This window comes from Macaca fascicularis, chromosome 17 (genome assembly GCF_037993035.2).
Source record: "Macaca fascicularis isolate 582-1 chromosome 17, T2T-MFA8v1.1".
Classification (NCBI taxonomy): Eukaryota; Metazoa; Chordata; class Mammalia; order Primates; family Cercopithecidae; genus Macaca; species Macaca fascicularis.
In genome coordinates this window covers 26,601,280-26,622,791 of record NC_088391.1, presented here as the reverse complement: position 1 = coordinate 26,622,791, position 21,512 = coordinate 26,601,280, and the positions used below count along the sequence as shown (strand labels likewise).

Here is a 21,512-nt window from a genome sequence, read left to right as displayed (position 1 = left end):
CTGGGTGACAGAGCAAAACTCCATCTAAAAAACAAACAAGCAAAAAAACCTTTGGAAGAAACCTATTCCAAAGGTTATTGGAATAGGGGTCACATATATTTAAGGCAAACTTCTAAGTGTTTACTCTCATGTCTAAGATATTTTCACATATTACAACACATATTGATTGATTGAAATGCAAGTCAATCCTCTCTGCTTAACACTGTAAGGAACTGGGACACTGTCTTACTTATTAGAAAGTTTACCCAGCCCACCTTCAGGGCCTGCGAAACTTAATGTCTCTCTTCTGACCAGCTTTCTGTTCTAATGCAGTTTTTTCTAGTCACAATATTCAGAGACAGATCCACTGGATTCCAGCTTGGATTCTCATTGAGAGGCTTAAGGAATTCTGCTCCACTCTCTCTCTCTAAAGGCACACAAGGCATCTATTGAAGGTAATGTAAGAATTAGATAGGAGGACATAAAAATTTCAAAACAGTACACAAGTTTAAACAGCACCATGAAATGTTTAAAAATATTAGACTTTGCTTTTCTGGTTAGAGTCACAGGAAAATTAAGCAGAAAGTACATAGAGTTCTCACATAACTCCCACCCACACATACTAAGAGCCTTCTCCTATCAACATCCTGCCCCACAGGGGTACATTTGTTATGACTGAAGAACTTACACTGACATGTTATTATCACTCAAAGTCCATGGTTTGCCTTAAAGTTCACTCTTAGTATTGTATATTCTACAGGCTTTAACAAATCAATAATGATGTGTATCCAACAATTACTCTTTTTGAATTGACAGTACAGAGAATTAAGTTGAAACAGATATCCAAGTTTGGAATTCTGCATTCTGTAAAAGAAAAATTTCAGTTAAACAGGCAAGGAAAAAATTATTTAAGATTATTGTGGCCTGGTGCGGTGGCTTATGCCTGATGTCAGGAGTTCAAGAGCAGCCTAGCCAACATGGTGAAACCACATCTCTACTAAAAATACAAAAATTAGTTGGGTGTGGTGGCGCATGCCCATAATCCCAGCTACTTGGGAGGCTGAGGTAGGAGAATTGCTTGAACCCAGGAGGCAGAGTTTGCAGTGAGCTGAGATTGCATCACTGCACTCTAGCCTGGGTGACAGAGTGAAACTCCATCTCAAAACAAAAACAAAAAAACACAGAAAGATTATTGGAATAGGGGTCAAGACTATTCCAATGGGGGAAAGAGCCTGAACTCAACTCTCCCTGAAACAAAAGGTTTTAAGTATAGTCATGTGCTGTATAATGATATTTCGGTCAATGACAGACTGCACGTATGACAGTGGTCCCATAAGATTATGTCTTATTTTTACTGAATATTTTCTATATTTAGATTTGTTTAGGTGCACAAATACCATTGTGTCATAATTGCCTACAGTATTCAGTAAAGTGACATGCTATACAGGTTTGTAGCCTAGGTGAGTAGTAGGCTATGCTATCTAGGTTTGTGTAAGTGCATGTTATGATGTTTGAAGTTGCCTAATGACACACTTCCCATTTTTAAGAGGGGGCATAAGTGTACCAAGATGAACTAGTGAAAAAATCTTGGAGAATGTTGGAGAGGTTGATCAGTGAGATTTGGCCTTCTGTGTTTGTCGATTGATGTTTCTCAAAATTAGGTTCCTACCTTCCCACAGGGGTGGGAATAGGGGCACTATCTTCCTTAAAGGTTACTTATCAAAGGGATGGCTTTGAGAAAGACATTCCTGGGATGTGAAACTGGTAAGATGCTGAGAGATGATTTACATCTCAAAGATGCTGAGAGATGATTTACATCTCAAAGGGGCAGATAAAAAACTTGTAAATGCTCTAAGAAAAGAGAGGTCAATGATGTACAGTCTGGAAGAAACCTGTCTAAAGTTTAATCAAATAGAGGGGAACATTAAGACCTTCTTGGTTATTTTCGTTAGAAGAGATTTAAGGTAATTACCAGGGGACTGGCTTGCTTTCTCCTCAATTCCTTAATAATCAAGCTTCACTTAAAATAACTGAAGCTGACCCTAGAGTTTCCTAAATCAGGGCAGTTTCCAAAGACTCCACATTGGTATAGGAACAAAGGGATGTGCACTGAGCTGAGAAGGCAGCAAGGAGAGAGGAATGGAGCTAGACCTGTAGAATGAAAGACGTCACTGAGGAACAGGAGTTATAAACTTAACAACAGCCCTGTACCCCCAATTCTTTTTCTTCTTCCACAAAACTCTGAACTCTTTCTTTTCCTGCTGAGGCTGCCCTGTTTTCACAGATGTGTCGGTGTTGGGGTAAAGTAATGACGCAGAGAGTAAAGACTCAGAAAAGGCCCTGTGCATAACTCCCTTATAATTCAGACTCGTAGTGGTGACCGTTGTGGACAGTGGGAGCCTCCCAAATCTAGAAGTAGCATTTGATTCAGTGTATTTAGTAACTAATTGCATACAAAGATGAAATTTCAGGCTCTAGTAGTTTGGATTCATAGGGGAGATGTTCCTGAACTGCAACTCGGAGCATCAGAGTCCTGAAAAGAAATTGAGGCTGATGTACTGTGGGTACCAGTGTTGGATAGTAGAAGACCACAGAGTCACCAGCTGGGTAAACCAGATGCACTGTCATTTGCACACATGAGCAGGTTGAATTCCCATTTGCTTACTACTTTCAAAGAAGATGTTTCCGATGACATCCTGAGCTATGACCAAGTGTGGAGTAGGAGGAAGACAAGGGTTGGGAATTATATTTCCAAGATAACACGAACCAGAAAGATCTCTGCTTACCTAGAATGGGCTTTCTGAGTGGAATAGCTGCCAGACAGGATAGGAATATACACTTTTGATCACGATATGTTACAGAAGACAGAGAAGGTTCTAATTTTAGAAAGAGAGTGTGAGGATGACTGTCTATTTTTCTAATGTTACAGGCTCAAGACTCTCTCCCCTCAAGATCCTGGTGCCAACATACTCTCTTTGATTCTGTGGCTCATTTTGGGAAGAGATGGGGTCAGTACAGCTGTTTGGCCATGGTAGGGAAGACAGGCTAAACCATCTCTCCAACTTTGAAGTAAATCCCTGCCTCCTTTCCCCTCTGAAGAAGGTATATGTGCCCTCCACCAGGCTTCCCCCACTCCTCTGCCTGTTCCAGCTCCCCATTCCAGATGCAATACTGTATCCAGATGATGTTTCTGGAGAGAAGAGACTTCGAATTTTAGGAATGCTGGCAGTCTATGGTCATAAGTGGGGGCTTTGAAAAGGAGAACAGCAAGGGACCTTTTTTTTTTTTTTCTTAAATTCTCATCTGAGAAGAAAGTATTGGAAAATGTTTGCAAGTTGAAAAAGGACAGAGGGAAAACAAAAGGTTGAGTTTCATCACTGAATATCAGCAAGTGTTTCCTCTACTTGATTCCAACACTCAGTTCCTCCATCATTTTCCAAGTTGACTTCCTGGCACCATCCCTCAGGTTAGAGATCCAGTGCTTTTGCTCTCATTCATGTCCATTCCCTAATGTCTATTCCCTTGCTGATTTTTCCTCTGGTCTTACTGGATGAGCCACTCATAGTGCGATATACTCAGAGAAATTAACAAGCATGGAGATTTTATGGGCTCTGACTGGCACAGCATGGGGCAGCACGCTATTTCCATTTGGAGCTTAGAATGATTTGGGCACATTGTGCCAGATGTGACTTAGCTTCATGGAATCCAGCCTAAACCTTCCAAGAAATAGTTTTGAAAGGCCTCTAGGGAGACAGTCCACAATATTGTGTGGTAGAGTGTTCCAGCCTTTATTCACTTTGACTTAGATATAAAAGTTCTCCTAGTGCAAACATGGTCTCTTTCTACTGTCACTAGTCTGTCACCCTCCCTTCCTGGGCTCAGAGGACAAAGGCAGGATTCATACCATTTTATGGTGTCAGCAGGGAGGCCAAGGTTTTGGACTTGGAGGACCTCTGATTCCGGCTTCTACTACCTGATTTTTATTCTTATTGATTTCAACATCTTCCTTAGAGAAAGTGCCAAAGACTAGATAGTAGACGGCATAGGATTTAATTAAGATAATATTTTTCTCTTGAATTTGCCATTATTGTCTTTCTCTTTTCCTCCATTTCCATGGCTACTGCCCTAGTTAAGGGTTTTGGCAGTTCTGCCTGGTCGTTAGTACTAGTTCTCTAACTTGTCTCCCTGCCTTGGGATGCATCTCTCTTCTACATATCTTATACCCTGTCTTTAGATCAAAAAATGCAGATTGGGCAATTCTGTTTCCTTTAATAAAAACTGTTATAACCTAGAAGGTGAAAATAAAACTCATTATTGTGCCACTCACTTTAAAATTTTCCCCACCCTTTCTTTCCAGGCTTATCACCTGGCAATCTCCCAACTCTTCAACATACAAGCCACACCTTTGATGGTTTCCAGAAAGCATTGTGCCTTTTCATACGTGGAGTATTGGTGCATGCTGTTCTCTCTGCATAGAATACTTTTTCTACACTTTTCTTTACACTTTTCTTTTGGTCAACTGTTCTAATCTTTCACTACTCAGACTAAATCTCACTTCTTCTGTGAGAGAGTTGAAAATCCCTTAGACAAAGGGTTAATCCGTTTCCCCTCTCTGCATCTCAGCACTATGGCATTCTAATGCCATGGCCCACACTACTCTGTCTGTCCTGCCCTGCAGTGAGCTCCTCAGTGACTGTGGTGATCTCATATTCATCTCTGTATCACAAATTCTTTCCCTAGCACTATAGTTAAGGGTGCCCAGCAAGAGTAGACACCTGGTAAAAGCTTGGAAAATGACTAAGACCAGATGAACAACTTCTTCTGACTCTGTTCCTTGGGGAATTTTCTCTTCTTTTCTTTTAACTTTAAGCTGTGGAGTACATGTACAGAATGTGCAGAATTGTTAAATAGGTATACGTGTGCCATGGTGGTTTGCTGTACCTATTGACCTGTCATCTAAGTTCCCTCCCCTCACCCTCCACCCACTAACAGGCCCTCGTGTGTGTTGTTCCCCTCCCTGTGTCCATGTGTTCTCGTTGTTCTACTCCCACTTATGAGTGAGAACATGCAGTGTTTGGTTTTCTGTTCCTGCATTAGTTTGTTGAGGATAATGGCTTCCAGCTTCATCCATGTCCCTGAAAAGGACATGATCTCATTCCTTTATATGACTGCATAGTATTCCATGCTGTCTATGCTACTGCATTTTCTTTATCCAGTATGTCATTGATGGGCATTTGGGTTGGTTCCAAATCTTTGCTGAACAGTGCTGCCATAAACATATGTGTGCCTGTGTCTTTACAGCAGAATGATTTATAATTCTTTGGGTATATACTTAGTAATGGGATTGCTGTATCAAATGGCATTTCTGGTTCTAGAGCCTAGAGGAATTGCCATACTGTCTTCCATGATGGTTGAACTAATTTACATTCCCACCAACAGTGTAAAAGTGTTCATATTTCTCCACAGCCTCACCAGAATATGTTGTTACCTGACTTTTAAATAATCACCATTCTGACTGCCATGAGATGGTATCTCATTGTGGTTTTGATTTACATTTCTTTAATGATCAGTGATGTTGATCTTTTTTCCATATGTTTGTTAGCTGCATAAATGTCTTCTTTTGATAAGTGTCTGTTCATATCCTTTGCCCACTTTTTGATGGGGTTGGTTTTTTCTTGTAAATTTAGGTACCTTGTAAATTCTGGATTATAGATCTTTGTCAGATGGATAGATTGCAAAAATTTTCCCCCATTCTCTAGGTTGCGTGTTCACTCTGATGACAGTTTCTTTTGCTGTGCAGAAGCTCTTTAGTTTAATTAGATCCCATTTGTCAGTTTTGGCTTTTATTGAAATCGCTTTTGGTGTTTTAGTCATAAAGTCTTTGCCCATGCCTATGTCCTGAATGGTATTGCCTGGATTTTCTTCTAGGGTTTTTATGGTTTGGGGTCTTACGTTTAAGTCTTTATCTTGAGTTAATTTTTGTATAAGGTGTAAGGAAGGGGTCCAGTTTCAGTTTTCTGCATATGGCTAGCCAGTTTTCCCAGCACCATTTATTGAATAGGAGATCCTTTCTCCATTGCTTTTGTCAGGTTTGTAGAAGACCAGATCATTGTAGATATGTGGTGTTATTTCTGAAGTCTCTGTTCTGTTCCATTGGTCTATATGTCTATTTTCATACCAGTACCATGCTGTTTTGATTACTGTAGCCTTGCAGTATAGTTTGAAGTCAGGTAGCGTGATACCTCCGGCTTTGTTCTTTTTGGTTAGGGTTGCCTTGGCTATATGGGGTCTTCTTTGATTGCATATGAAATTTAAAGTCGTTTTTTCTAATTCCATGAAGAATGTCAGTGGTAGTTTGATGGAAATAGCATTGAATCTATAAATTACTTTGGGCAGTATGGCCATTTTCACGATATTGATTCTTCCTAAGCATGAGGATGGAATGTTTTTCCATTTGTTTGTGTCCTCTCTTATTTCCTTGAGCAGTGCTTTGTAGTTCTCCTTGAAGAGGTTCTTTGCATCCCTTGTTAGCTGTATTCCTAGGTATTTTATTCTTTTTGTAGTGATTGTGGATGGAACTTCATTCATTATTTGACTCTTTGCTTGTCTATTGTTGGTGTAAAGTAATGCTTGTGATTTTTGAACATTGATTTTGTATCCCGAGACTTTGCTGAAGTTGCTTAACAATGAGTTTTGGGGCTGAGACAATGGGGTTTTCTAAATAGAGAATCATGTTGTCTGCAAACAGAGACAATTTGACTTCTTCTCTGTCTATTTGAATACCCTTTATTTATTTCTCTTGCCTGATTGTCCTGGTCAGAACTTCCAATACTATGTTGAATAGGAGTGGTGAGAGAGGGCATCCTTGTCTGTACCACTTTTCAAAGGGAATGCTTCCATCTTTTGACCATTCAATATGATATTGGCTGTGGGTTTGTCATAAATAGCTCTTATTATTTTGAGATATGTTCCATCAATACATAGTTTACTGAGAGATTTTAACATGAAGGGATGTTGAATTTTATCAAAGGCCTTTTCTGCATCTATTGTGATAATCATGTGGTTTTGTCTTTGGTTCTGTTTATGTGATGGATTACATTTATTGATTTGCGTATGTTGAACCAACCTTGCATCCCAGGGATGAAGCTGACTTGATCATGGTGGATCAGTTTTTTTGATGTGTTGCTGGGTTTGGTTTGCCAGTATTGAGGATTTTTGCATCAATGTTCTTCAGGGATACTGGCCTAAAGTTTTCTTTTTTGTTGTGTCTCTTCCTGGTTTTGATATCAGGATGATGCTGGCTTCATAAAATGAGTTAGGGAGGAGTCTCTCCATTTCCATTGTTTGGAATAGTTTCAAAAGGCATGATACCAGCTCCTCTTTGTATTTTTGGTGGAATTCAGCTGTGATTCTGTCTGGTCTTAGGCTTTTTTTTGACTGGCAGGCTATTAATTACTGCCTCAATTTCAGAACTTGTTTTTGGTCTATTCAGGGATTTGACTTCTTCCTGGTTTAGTCTTGGGAGGGTGTATGTGCCCAAGAATTTATCAGTTTCTTCTAGATTTTCTAGTTTATTTGTGTAGAAGTGTTTGTAGTATTCTCTGATGGTAGTTTTTATTTCTGTGGGGTCAGTGGTGATATTCCCTTTATCATTTCTTATTGTGTCTATTTGATTCTTCTTTCTTTTTCTTCTTTATTAATTCTAGCTAGCAGTCTATTTTTTTTTTTTCTTTCAAAAAACCAGGTTCTGGATTCATTGATTTTTTTCGAAGGGTTTTTCATGTCTCTCTTTCAGTTCTTCTCTGATCTTAATTATTTCTTGTCTTCTGCTAGCTTTAGGATTAGTTTGCTCTTCTTCTCTAGCTCTTTTAATTCTGATGTTAGGGTATTGTTTTGAAGTCTTTCTAGCTTTTTGATGTGGGCATTTTAGTGCTATAAATTTCTGTCTTCACACTGTTTTAGCTGTGTCCCAAAGACAGTACGTTGTGTCTTTGTTCTCACTGGTTTCAAAGAATTTCTTGAATTTCAAAGAAATTCTTGATATCTTCCTTAATTTCATTATTTACCCAGGGGTCATTCAGGAGTAGGTTGTTCAATTTCTATGTAATTGTGTGGTTTTGAGTGAGTTTCTTAATTCTGAGTTCTAATTTGATTGCAGTGTGGTCTGAGAGACTATTTGTTATGACTTTGGTTCTTTTGCATTTGCTGAGGAGTGTTTTACTTCAAATTATATGGTCGATTTTAGAATAAGTAGCATGTGGCACTGAGAAGAATGTATATTCTGTTGATTTTGGATGGAAAGTTCTGTAGATGTCCATTAGGTCCACTTGATCCAGAGCTGAGTTCAGGTCCTGAATATCCTTGTTAATTTTCTATCTCTCTGTAGATCTCTAAGAACTTGTTTTATGCATCTGGGTGCTTCTGTATTAAGTGCATATATATTAGCTCTACTTGTTGAATTAATCTCTTTACCATTATGTAATGCTCTTTGTTTTCTTTTTTGATCTTTGTTGTTTTAAAGTCTCTTTTGTCAGAGACTAAGATTGCAATGCCTGCATTTATTTTGCTTGGAAAATTTTCCTCCATTCCTCTATTTTGAGCCTATGTGTGTCTTTGCACTTAAGTTGAGTATCTTGAATGCAGCACACTGATGGGTCTTCACTCTATCCAATTTGCCAGACTGTGTCTTTTAACTGGGGCATTTAGCCAATTTACATTTAAGGTTAGTATTGTTATGTGTGAATTTCATCCTGTCATCATGATGCTATCTGGTTATTTTGCACACTAGTGGATGCAGTTTCTTCATAGTGTCATTGGTCTTTATATTTTGGTGTGTTTTTGCAGTGGCTGGTACTGGTTTTTCCTTTCCATATTTAGTTCTTCCCTCAGGAGCTCCTGGAAGGCAGGCCTTGTGGTGATAAATCATTTGGCATTTGCTTGTCTGGAAAGGATTTTATTTCTCCTTCACTTATGAAACTTAGTTTTGCTGAATATGAATTTCTGGGTTAAAAATTATTTTCTGTAAGAATGTTGAATATTGGCCCCTACTCTCATCTGGCTTGAAGGGTTTCTGCTGAAAGGTCCACTGTTAGTCTGATGGGTTTCCCTTTTTATTAGGTGGCCTGGCCTTTATCTCTGGCTGCCCTGAACAGTTTTTCCTTCATTTTGACCTTGTAGAATCTGATGATTTTGTGTCTTGGGGTTGATCTTCTCTTGGAGTATCTTAGTGGTGTTATCTGTATTTCCTGAATTTGCATGTTGGCCTGTCTTGCTAGATTGGGAAAATTCTCCTGGATAATATCCTGAGTGTGTTTTCCATCTTGGTTCCATTCTCCCCATCTCCTTCAGGTACTCCAGTCAATCACAGGTTCAATCTTTCTATGTAGCCCCATGTTTCTTGGAGGCTTTGTTCATTCCTTTTAATTCCTTTTTCTCTAATCTTGTCTGCATGCCTTATTTCAGCAAGGTGGTTTTCAAACTCTGATGTCCTTTCTTCCTCTTGGTCGTTTTGCCGATTGATATCTGTGTATGCTACAGGAAGTTCTCATGCTTTGTTTTTTAGCTCCTTCAGGTCATTTCTGTTCCTCTCTAAACTGGTTATTCTAATTAGCAGCTCCTATAACCTTTTTTCAAGGTTCTTAGCTTCTTTGCATTGGGTTAGAACATGCTTCTTTAATAGAGTTTGTTATTACCCATCTTCTGAAGCCTGCTTCTGTTAATTTGTCCATCTCATCCTCTGTCCAGTTCTGCCCCCTTGCTGAAGAGGTGTTGCAATCATTTGGAGGAGAAGAGGCCCCTGGCCTTTTGAGTTTTCAGTGTTTTTTCATTGATTCTTTCTCATCTTCATAAGTTCATCAAGTTTTGATCTTTGAGACTGCTGACCCTTGGATAGGGTTTTTGTGTGTACTTTTTTGTTGTTGTTTATGCTGTTGTTGTTGCTTTCTGTTTTTCTTTCAATGGTCAGGTCCCTCTTCTCGGGCTGCTGCGGTTTGCTGGGGGTTCACTTCTGTACCTGTTCATTTGATTCACTTCTGCACCTAGACATGTCACTCAAGGAGACTAGAGAACAGCAGAGATGGGTGCCTGCTCCTTCTTCTGGGATCTCTGACCTCGAGGGTCACCAAGCTGATGCCAGTAGGATCGCTCCTGTATAGGGTGTCTGAAAATCCCTGTTGAAGGGTCTCACCTAGTTGGGTGGCACAGGGAACAGGACCCATTTAACGAAGCACTTTGACTGTCCCTTGGTGGAAGGAGTGTGCTTCACTTGAGGAAAACCCCATCATCTGGCTGCCTGGATTCCTCAAAACTACCAGCAGGAAAGACTAAGTCTGCTGGTCTACAGAGACTATGGCCAGTCCTCCCGCTAGGGGCTCAGGCCCAGAGAGATCAGGGTTCTGTCCCTGAGCCTCTGGCTAGAGTTGTTCAGTTTCCTGCAGGGAGGCCCCAACTAGTGAGGATGGATGAGTCAGAGTCAGGTCTGAAGAGGTGCTCTGGCTGCAGTCTGCCACAGCCAGTGTGTTGGGCTGTGGGAGACACCACTTGGGACCAAGCTGTCCAGCCTCCTTGGCTCCATCAGGTGAAAAGCATGGCCTGGAGCTATAGAGATGGATCCCGCCCTTCCCCTACCCAGGAAGCTTAGCGTGTTAAGCAGTTATGAGTCCCAGTGCTGGCTGCTGCCCCTCCCGCAAGGAGCTCAGACAGCAGGCAGCTGCAGCTGTGGTGCTGGTTGCCCCTCTCTGGAGACTTGGCAGGCTTAAGGAGATTCTAGCTGAGAGGCATTTGAGAATCTGCACGGCTCCAGACTTGGGACCCTGGGCCTCAGTGCCATGGGTTCGCGAGTGGGTCTTCAGATCCATGGGGTGCACAGTTCCACGGAAAAAGTATGGTTTCCCCAGGGGTTTGCACGCTCACTCACTCCCTTCTTTGGCTGGGGTGTTGGGGCTCCCCTGCTCCCTGTGGCTGCCAGGTGGGCTACTGCACCACACTGCTCTTCCTTCCTCTCTGTGGATCATGCCAGCTGCATAGTCAGTTCTGATGAGAGAACCTGGATACCTAGGTTATTGGTGCAGGATTCACATGCTATTATGGTTCTTTTTGGTGGGAGCCTCTGATTGTGGCTGCTTCTAGTCAGCCATCTTGCCCCCCAACCCCCTTATGGAATTTTCAATGTCGAACTGCTCAGAATAAGAGGTCTGCCTGACCCAGGTGACCATCACTACAGAAGAGGGCTCCTTTCCACATGAACCTTGGTCTTTGCTTTGGGATGGCCATCCAACATTCTCATGCCTTTTCTGCCCAGAAGCATGCCAGTCCAGCCAACTGAGAAATGGATTAACAGCTCCTAAGTGGTGAGGGAAAAAGCTGCTGGTCACCTGCCACTTGCCATGTGACCTTACTTAAGTCACTCACTCCCTCTGATTAGACTTCTTCATCGGGAATAGGGAGCAGGTGACATAAACCACATGGCTAGTGTACCATTTCACAAATTATCTCTTATGTAATGATAATGCTGGTCAACAGGAGCAATAGGTATAGTCATCTTTTTGAAATAAAGCATCAGAAGAATGCAACTGGAAAAATCAGGAAGAAACAGAGAATAGAAAAGTGTTGGAGGCCGAAAGAATGAGGGTCGTGACCACTGGAGGCTATATGAGTAAACAGCAAACGGTTCTCATGAAAGCAGGTTGTTAGCAAACTGACAAACTGCATCTGCCACCCAGAAGGAATGCTGAGGGCAGTAGCGCCCCAGGTGCAGTTTCTTGTGATTAGGCACATCTGAAGCCTGTTAGCAATACTGTGAGTCTGTGATCAATCAAGGAACTGACCAATCATTAGCTCCTCCTCCCTGCTCTTTCTACCCAACAAATACGAAGGGCTGTGGAAGCTCAAGATCCTTACTCACTAAAAGCAAGGAGCCCCGTGACCCCTTCTTTAAAAGTTTCTTTTGTCTTAAGTTTTCATTTCTGCGTTCATCCTCCTTCATTCAGTCTCACAGTAACCATCGCAGAAAAGTATGAGTGGATGTCCCTCAATTGAAGAATAGAAAGAAAGTGACAGAAACGGCACAGATTAGTAATTGGTGAATAAAAAGTCACAAATTGCTGGATTACAGTCACAAAACCCAAAGGGAAATGTGTTCTGTCAAACACATGGGTGAACAACCAAAATCACAGAGGTCATGAAGCCCCACACGGATTTATTTAATTTATAAATTTAAGATGACCATGCCTTCTTCTCCCTTGTAAACTAATTATTATATTGGGGCTAATAAGGTGAAGTTGTGGGGTGATTTACTATAACTATAAAAATTTCACTTTCTTAAAACACCTCTGTTCTCCCACTTCCTGGTACCTGCAACTCATTTGCTTGAAAACAAGATAATAGAGCTACTGACCTTCATACTCATGAAAATGACTCACAGCAGGTCTGTTTCTGGGAGCTGTGTTGATAAGGAAGGAGGCAGAGGAGAGAGCAAGAGGGCACCAAACTACAAGGAAAATGACCTAAGGGATGTGGAAGAGGTGGGGGACGAAATGATCTGGAGTCACCTTCATATCTATTGGGAACAACATTCCTGAATTTCTGTTAAGACTGCTGAGAAATATGAGAATAATAAAAGAGACATGTAAATCTAGAAAAATCAGCTTCCAGACAATGTAGAAACTGTTGGCAGTTTTTAAAATGCCAGGATTATTATTTCTATTATGAAGAGAAAATTGAGTATAACAAATAAATTCCTGGTTTCCACAGCAAGTTCAGCTTCTTCGTGGTGGGCATAAATAATACATACAATATATTTTTGTTACTGAAAATGTTTTCAATTATGTCACATACATTAAAGACCAAGAATTATATTAATGCAATATTGAAGTTATTAATATGAACTTTCAAAGAGATTATTTTTCCTGAAGCTCAGGAGTTTTAACTGAGAGTAATTTTTTTTTTTTTTTTTTCCTGAGACAGAGACTTTCTCTGTCACCCAGATTGGAGTACAGTGGCATGATCTTGGCTCACTGCCACCTTTGCCTTCCGGGTTCAGTCAATTCTCCTGCCTCAGCCTCCCAAGTAGCTGGGATTACAGGCACCCACCACCACACCTAGCTAATTTTTGTGCTTTTAGTAGAGACAGGGTTTCACCATGTTGGCCAGGCTGGGCTTGAACTCTGAACTCATGATTTGGCTGCCTCAGCCTCCCAAAGTGCTGGGATTACAGGCATGAGCCACTGTGCTTGGGCAGCTGAGAGTAATTTTTCTTTAACAGCGATGTAGAAAAAGAATCTTCCTATGTGCAAAATAGTTTCATTTATAAAAATTGTTAGATTTATGTGGATTGTTAGCTTTTAGGTTGTAACGATCATTCCATTACCAAAAAGAAATATACCTATCAACTTTTTCTGTTGATAAACAGTTTGTGTGTTTGGTTTTTGTTTTGGGTGGTGCATACAAGATTAATTAAGAATATTAATAGCACTCTGGATGGATTTCAATTATTCATGGTATTCCTATATGCTCTTAGAAGGAGTGGATAATGACCAGGGATTTCCCAGAGTGGTAGAATTTCCAATTATGAGTTTTTTAGATATGAAATATAGGAAGCTTGATGCAGTCAGTGAATATCATCTCATAAAGCCACACTTCCTTATCCACATTGAAAACACAATCCTTTTACCCTCTGTCCACCACTAAGCACCTCAAAGGTTGGCCCCAGCAAGGAACCTTACTCACTCAAACCATCCTCTGGGCAAAGGAAATTCATGGAAACATACCACTACTAAAGAAATTATCTGGGTCATAAACTAAAAAAGAAAAACAAATGCAAGGAAACTACATTTTAATTCCCCATTAAGTCATATGAAATGTGTATTAGGCTAATGTACCTAATACAGGCTAGCAATTCAACCAGAGGAGCTGCTCAGAGGATATTGAAATAAGTCATTTTGGTAATTCTAAAGAGTTTCTATAGATATGCACTGGATTTCTTTTTAATTATTCTGCATCTGTTTAGAGATATGCAATTTCCAGCTATGTAATTGGATTTTAAGTACTTTTACATTACTATAAATAAAGTGTTACATGCAATTACATTGAAAAATCTGCAGTGCAAAAGCAAGCTGCAGCCCACAGGTTACCGCACTTTAGCACACGGAGGATGCGCTTCTTGTGGGGTGATGATAGTCAAATTAAAAAGAACACTTTACTCCTTGAGCTGGATAATAGACTGATTATATTTAAAGCATATTCACTTCCCACAGTCATCTGGTAGGGAAGATGGAACTGCTCAAACTTCATCTCCACTGGACAGTATCGTGACTGGAAGGAATTATTAGTGGAAGAAAAGTATGAACTCACCCAAGATCCAGATCCAGAATGCTAATCAGAGTTTTGAAGAGATAGATTTATTTTTGTCCTGCTTTCAGATCTGTTTTGTTTTCTTCCCCCCACTATAAAAGCTGTGACTTTCAATCTGTGGGGAAAATTTTGGGAAAAGGATTATGAGATATGTGTCCTTAGTATAAGTCTGAACCCCTTTTGGCATTAGCCCATACCACAGGAGGTCACGTTCAAGCCCTCTTTCTCCAATTTCAGCTGGTAATAATTTCACATTCTTTCTCACAGCTACCAATGCAAGAGGCAGCTAATCCTGAGGCTTTTGTTAGGAAAGGTGCTCGATTGAACAAACACATGGCAGACAGGGGCATTGGAGATCACTTTTACACAGTGATATTTAAAATGAGGGAAGTTTAAGTAAGTTGCTTGAGATGCAGCATACTGCCAGCAAGCTCACTGGTGCCCTCCATCAACTCAATTCTTCCTTTCTTTCCATCCTCCTTTCCTCTGTGTATGCCAAAAGGGCTCTACATTTTAGCACTGGATTTTTTTTTTTTTTTTTGTAATGCACTTCGTGCTATTGCTAAAGCTAATTCCTGTTTCATGGCTCATCTAGCACTATCACCTGCCCTCCTCTTCATATCCTTTCTTGCTTTAAGACTTAACTCCAGCTCCCTCCAGAAAGCTTACTTAACATGCTATTTACTTAAATACATGGAGCCAGAGTAGACACAATGTATATTCTGTCCAATGACCTTACTTTGGGGTTTTCCTATTTTTTTTAACTGCAAAGTAGAACAAGAATCTTCCTCTTTGCAAAATATTCCCATTAAAGAAATTGTTAGGCTGGGCGTAGTGGTGTGTGCCTATAGTCCCAGCTATAATATTTGGGAGGCTGATGTAGGAGGATTGTTTGAGACCAGGAATTCTGGGCTGTAGCACTCTATGCTGATTGGATGTCCACATTAAGTTTGGTATCAATATGATGAGTGAGGGACCACCAGATTGCCTAAGGAGGGGTGAACTGGTCCAGGTCGAACATGGAACAGGTCAAAATTCCCATGCTCATTAGTAGTGGGATCGCACCTGTGAATATCCACTGCACTACAGCCTGGACAACATAGCCAGACTCTGTCTCTAAAATATAAATAAAAATTGTCAGATTTATGAGGGTTGTTAGCTTTTAGGATGTAACAATTATTCCATTACCAATGATAAGGATACCTGTCAGCTTTTTATATTGTTTTAGATACCTGTTTTAGTTTTCCTATCAGGGTCCATAGCTTTTACTTCTTTTGTAACTCTTTTTGGCTCTGTCTCCTGGACCCTGCTCTGAGAATTTTGACAAACTGTAAGACAAAGTCTTTGCAGTTGTTGAAATTTGTATTTCATAGGGGAGAGAAAGCTTAGGCATATTGTCTAGTAAAGGTCCAGTCGGCCTGGTGCTGGTTCTAAATGAATCAATGATAGGTGTTCAGAGAAGGAATGGATCATGGTAGATTGTGCTCCTTCATCAGTCAGCCCGTGTTGATAGGAATCAATATAGCAGAACATTTTAGAGCCCATTTTGCTACAAAAAATAAGATATTAACTTATATTCCCCTAACTTACTACTTTGGGATTAAAATATGAGAAAAACATATTATGAAGATAACATATCATTTAAGTATTCTACAGTTTGATTCTTCACTCATAAAAATAGTAACCAGATATTGCTGAGTGATTTTATAAGTTGAATTTCTTATCTATCATCTTGAATTTCTCCAAAGAATTTGTTTGTTTGTTGTTTGTTTTGAGACAGAGTCTTGCTCCGTTGCCAGGCTGGAATGCAGTGGCACGATCTCGACTCACTGCAACCTCTGCCTCCCGGGTTCAAGCAATTCTGCTGCCTCAGCCTCCCGAGTAGCTGGGACTACAGGTGTGCACCACCTCATCTGGCTAATTTTTTTGTATTTTACTAGAGACGGGGTTTCACAATGTTGGCCAGGATGGTCTCCATCTCCTGACCTCGTGGTCCACCCTCCTCGGCCTCCCAAAGTGCTGGGATTACAGGCATGAACCACCATGCCCAGCCAAGAATTTGGATTTTATGAGTAACAAGTTTTGGAACAATTTGCAATGGGTATAGATTACACAAGTAATACTTTGTGTTTGTGTAATCTTAAATATCCTTTTCATAAGCATTTATGATTGTCATTTTCTGTCTTTCCCAGAAAGCATGAATCATTATTAATTCTTCTTACAGAAGACACAGAATGGGACATGTTGTAAACTGGGAATTCTTACGGGCTGCTTCTTTCTTAAGAAATAACTGCTAGAACAGTGAAGCAATAAGAAAATATCCACTGTCATCATCAGAAAGTGTATCTTGTGAGCCAGTGAATGTGGCACTTAGAAAACCAAATGGCTATATTTAGACATGTATATGCAGTTATATGTCTGCATTATAACTTATTATATTTTCCTTCAAATTAAGCAATACTACTTAGTCATGAAAAGGAACAAAATAATAGCATTCACAGAAATCTGGATGGAATTGGTGAACATTATTCTAAGTGAGATAACTGAGGAATGAAAAACCAAACATTGTATGTTCTCACTCATATGTGAGGGCTAAGCTATGAGGACACAAAGGCATAAGAATGATACATTGAACTTTGGGGACTTGGGGGAAAGTTTGGGGCATGGCGAGGAATAAAAGACTACACATTGGGTCCAGTGTACACTGCTTGGGTGATGGGTGCACCAAAATCTCAAAGATCACCACCAAATAACTTATCCATGTAAACAAACACCACCTGCTCCCCAAAAATCTATTGAAATAAAAAATAAAAAACTTACTAAGAAAAGGAAACTGTTACTGAATTTTATTTGTATGTCAGAAACTTTTAAAATTGATAAATCTCATTTAATTTAACATTAACCCAAGACAATTTAAAGCCTATTTCTTATGTTTGAAAAAATGATGACTATATGTGCAAAATATTCTAAGTCCTGCAGAATGCCAGACTGATAAAATCTAAATTATTATTATGCTTTATTTAAAAAAATATTTAAACTTCAAACTAAACTTTTTCATCCTTAAAAATATCTACAGTAGCAAATCTGGGGCCCTACAGACATTTCTCCCAGCAAAACTGATTCCACTCTCTCTTCACAAACTTCCTTTACAGAAATCAGGAGCAAGAACAATAATCAAGTCTTGTGTATAATTGTATAATTTTCATTATGTCCAATTTTGTATTTTGGATACAAGTGTTTTTTTAAGTCAGATCTATTTCTTACAAATGTTTTCTCCCAGTCTATCGTTTGTCTTATTCTCTTAACAATGTCTTTCATAGAGCAGCAGTCTTTGATTTAGTAAAGTCAAACTTACCAATTTTTTAAAAAAATGGATGTTGCTTCTGATATTTTATCTAAAAAGTAATTGCCAACCCCACGGTCATTTAAATTTTCTTTTGTGTTTTCTTCCAGAAGTTTTCTAGTTTTGCATTTTACATTTAGGCATATGACCCATTTTGAGTTAATTATTTTTGCGTATGGTATAAGGTCTGAGTCTGGGTTTATTTTTCTGCATGTGGATGCCCAATTGTTCCAGTCCCATCTGTTGAAAAGATAAAGACTATCGTTTCTTCACTGAATTGCCTTTGCACCTCTGTCAAAGATCAGTTGACTGTCTTACTGTATTGTGTGAGTCTATTTCTGGGCTCTCTATTCTGACCCATTGATCTATATATCTATTCTTTTGTCCTTATGCCTGATTTTGATAGATGAAGAAATAATCTCAGGGAAGTTGAGTGATCATCTCAACATTACACACCACTAAGTTGCAGACAGGAATTTGAACTTAGGGTTTTTGAAGTCATATGCAGTAACCAGTTCACTAAACTATAGCTACTTCTCTTTCAATGCAGAACCAAAATACGTGACTATTAATTGTAATACCATAACCAGTCTGTTTCCCTTGCATTCTTCTCTTTGCATATGCCCTACAGCACATTGGTCACATGGAGGCAGAGTTGGCAGAGAGTGGCTACTGATCAGGTAGGCAATGCGTTATGCAAAGTAAGTCCCATTTACCTGTGTAATCTGAACCTTGGTATTGTAAAATTTGAGGTTCATTGCTTTAATGAAATACACACAGGTGCAAATTAAAACCCAAGACTCTTCACAGTCTAAGATGGAAGATTTCTGGTAACACTGTACTTGCTGGATGATGACATGAGCTGCTTATGATGCAGCTACAAAGGGTTTGATTATTGTTCCTGCTTTCTGTTAAGGAGGTCTGGGGAAACAGTGGAATCAGTTTTGCTGGAAGAAATGTTTTCAGGGCCCTCAATTTGCTACTGTAGAAATTTTTACAAAAGAAAAGGCTTAGTTTGAAGTTTAAAGTTTTGTTTTTAAAGGAAGCATAACTTAGATTTATATGAGGCTGGTATTCTATAGGACTTAGAATATTTCGCACATACAGTCCTCATATTTTCAAACTTGAGAAAGGCTTTAAGTTAAAGGTCAGTGTTTCCTAGCTTTAGGGATGGAAGGACTTTCTGGTCATTGCCTCTCAGAGAATTATGCAACCAACAATGAAAGGAAACTTAAGGCTCAAGTTACATTCTTGGGAGCTTGGGCAAGACTTTGGGGAAAATTCTGGATAATGAATGAATTAAAAAACATTAGCCTTGTCACGTAGGACAATGAAGAATCCTGCTGTTCCACAAGTTTTATGATGACTCAGTGGAGCTATGGCAGGAGGATAAATGATAATCTGATTAGGATTCTTTCCATTCTCAGATTTTCTAGTGCAGTTTATACTGGAGAGTGCACTCCAGAGAAGTTAGTATCTGAGATATAAACCATGTATCTTAACTATTTTATCACTTTTAAAGCTTAAAGTTTAAAGATAATTTAAGATATATGGATCATAGAATAGGGTATCACTGAGTTACTAAAATGCTGTTAGTAGAAGACATTGTGAGATGTTTGAAATATAAAATCTAGATTATCCTGAACAGACCAATAGTGAGCAATGAAATTAAATCAGTAATAAAAAAATCTCCCAACAAAAGCCCAGGACCAGACAGATTCATAGCCCAATTTTACCAGACATACAAAGAAGACCTGGTACGAATCTTACTGAAACTCTTCCAAAAAATGGAGGAGATATTTCTTCCTAACTCATTCTATGAAACCAGTATCACACTGGATGGAGATGGAGGCCATTATCCTAAGTGAAATACTCAAAAACAGAGACTCAAATACCATATGTTCTCACATAAGTAGGAGCTAGACAATGGGTACATGTGGGCATACAGAGGGGAATAATAGGCGCTGGGGACTCCAAAAGCAGGGAGGGTGGAAGAGAGTTGAAACATTACCTGTTGAGTACAGTGTTCACTATTTGGGTGATGGGCACACTAAAAGCCCAGCTTTCACCACTATACAATATATTCATGTAACAAAACTGACTTGTACTCCATGAATCTATAAAGATAAAAATAAGATAAAATCTAGGTTCTTTATAGTAAAAGAACTAACAGATCAAGGTGTTATTAATAATTTCTATACATAGTAATATTGAAATAGATATTCCTTAGGATGTTTTATAAATAAAAATAACTAAGATGAAGTCTCTTTTACTGAAATAAAATTACTCCTGAAATACTTTTTACTGATATGTTTTGCAGTATAATCTTAGTAAATCAAAGTGTTCAGAACTCCAAACTTCCTCTCAGGCATAATAATGCTTTATAACATCTATATTTCAAGTGTGGGCTAAAAACCTTGCAATGCATATTCTCAGTGCTAGTTTTAGACTTTTACACACATAGGAACTAACAATTTTCTATTAGAACTAATAACTGTAAATGAAATCATTTCTAAACCTTACAGGAAAAATTAAAACACATTTTGTTAATGTTTGAAGGAAGCTTAGAAGTCTTAAATCCAGCTTCACTACCTTTAGAAATTAGTAATGATTGCTGGGAATGTAGTGCCCACCTGAAGTCCCAGAACACAATGTTGACAGAGGCAAATCTCTGGACCCTGACACAGTTCCTTTTGCACACTTCCATGTTTCTCTTTAGCTTGAAAAGGAGTCCTTTCTGTTACATATTTGTTTTAAATCGGTGAAAGCAATACATGCTTATGGAAGATCCCATTAGCTTCTCAGGGACAGGTTCCCTGTTGAACTTGTCCAGGGACTCATGTGAAGGCTAATGATGCAAGCTGAGTGTGAGGGTGCCAGGTCTCACAAAGATAGTTGCAACCTTGTCCAAATTATAAAAATGGGAACCTCAGAAGGTGGATCTGCTTCTCCGGAGTAAAATCAACCTGTTCCTTCTTTTCTGGCAATGAATACACTGCTTCAAATGTAAACTAGAAAGGTTTTCCAGTCTTTCTCTACAGGAACATTGACCTTTAAAGTTCCAGTTAATCAAAGATGTACCTCTAGGTTCAAAGTAGCAGTGCAAAGTGATAAAGGACTAGGACACCTTACAGGAACTAAGATGCATTAACAACAGGAGTTCTCAAGTTTTAAGATATATAAACACCACCTAAGGCTTGTTTAGATTGTGGATTCCTGGATATTACCCAGATTCAGCAGATCTGGGATGGGGTCTAAAGATCTGCATTTATGTACAAAAAAAAAAAAAAAAAAAAAAACCAAGTGTTTCTGTAGCAGGTGATTAGAGGGTGGAGCTTTGAGAAATTTCTTTTTTAAAAATTTATTTCTTCTAAAAAAAAAAACTGGTTACATGTGCAGAATGTGCAGGTTTGTAACATAGGTTTACACGTGCCATGGTGATTTGCTGCACCCATCAACACGTCCTCTAAGTTCCCTCTTCTCCCCCCTAGTGTGTGATGCTCCCCTCTCTGTGTCCATGTGTTCACATTGTTCTACTCCCACTTATGAGTGAGAACATGCAGTATTTGGTTTTCTGTTCCTGTGTTAGATTGCTGAGGATGATGGCTTCCAACTTCATCCATGTCCCTGCAGAGAACATAGTCGCATTCCTTTATATGGCTGCGTAGTATTCCATGCTGTGTATGTACTACATTTTCTTCATCCAGTCTATCATTGATGGGCATGTGGGTTGGTTCCATGTCTTTGCTATTGTAAACAGTGCTGCAATAAACATTCGTGTGCATGTGTCTTTATAGTAGAATGATTTATATTCCTTTGGGTCTATACCCAGTAATGGGAT

The 21,512-nt window shown here is 39.3% G+C and overlaps 1 long non-coding RNA gene across 3 annotated transcripts in view; it reads left to right on the top strand.

Moving 5' to 3' along the window:
• The window catches only part of LOC107127949 (uncharacterized), a 311,927-nt gene that overhangs the window by 52,434 nt on the left and 237,981 nt on the right, over positions 1 to 21,512 (top strand). The window contains exon 3 of one of the 3 annotated variants that reach the window (XR_012426946.1): positions 18,303 to 21,054. The exons of the other annotated variants lie outside the window; for them this stretch is intronic. This is a non-coding gene — a long non-coding RNA (uncharacterized lncRNA). Of the gene's footprint in view, positions 1 to 18,302; positions 21,055 to 21,512 lie in introns of those variants that run through there. 3 annotated transcript variants of the gene reach the window in all.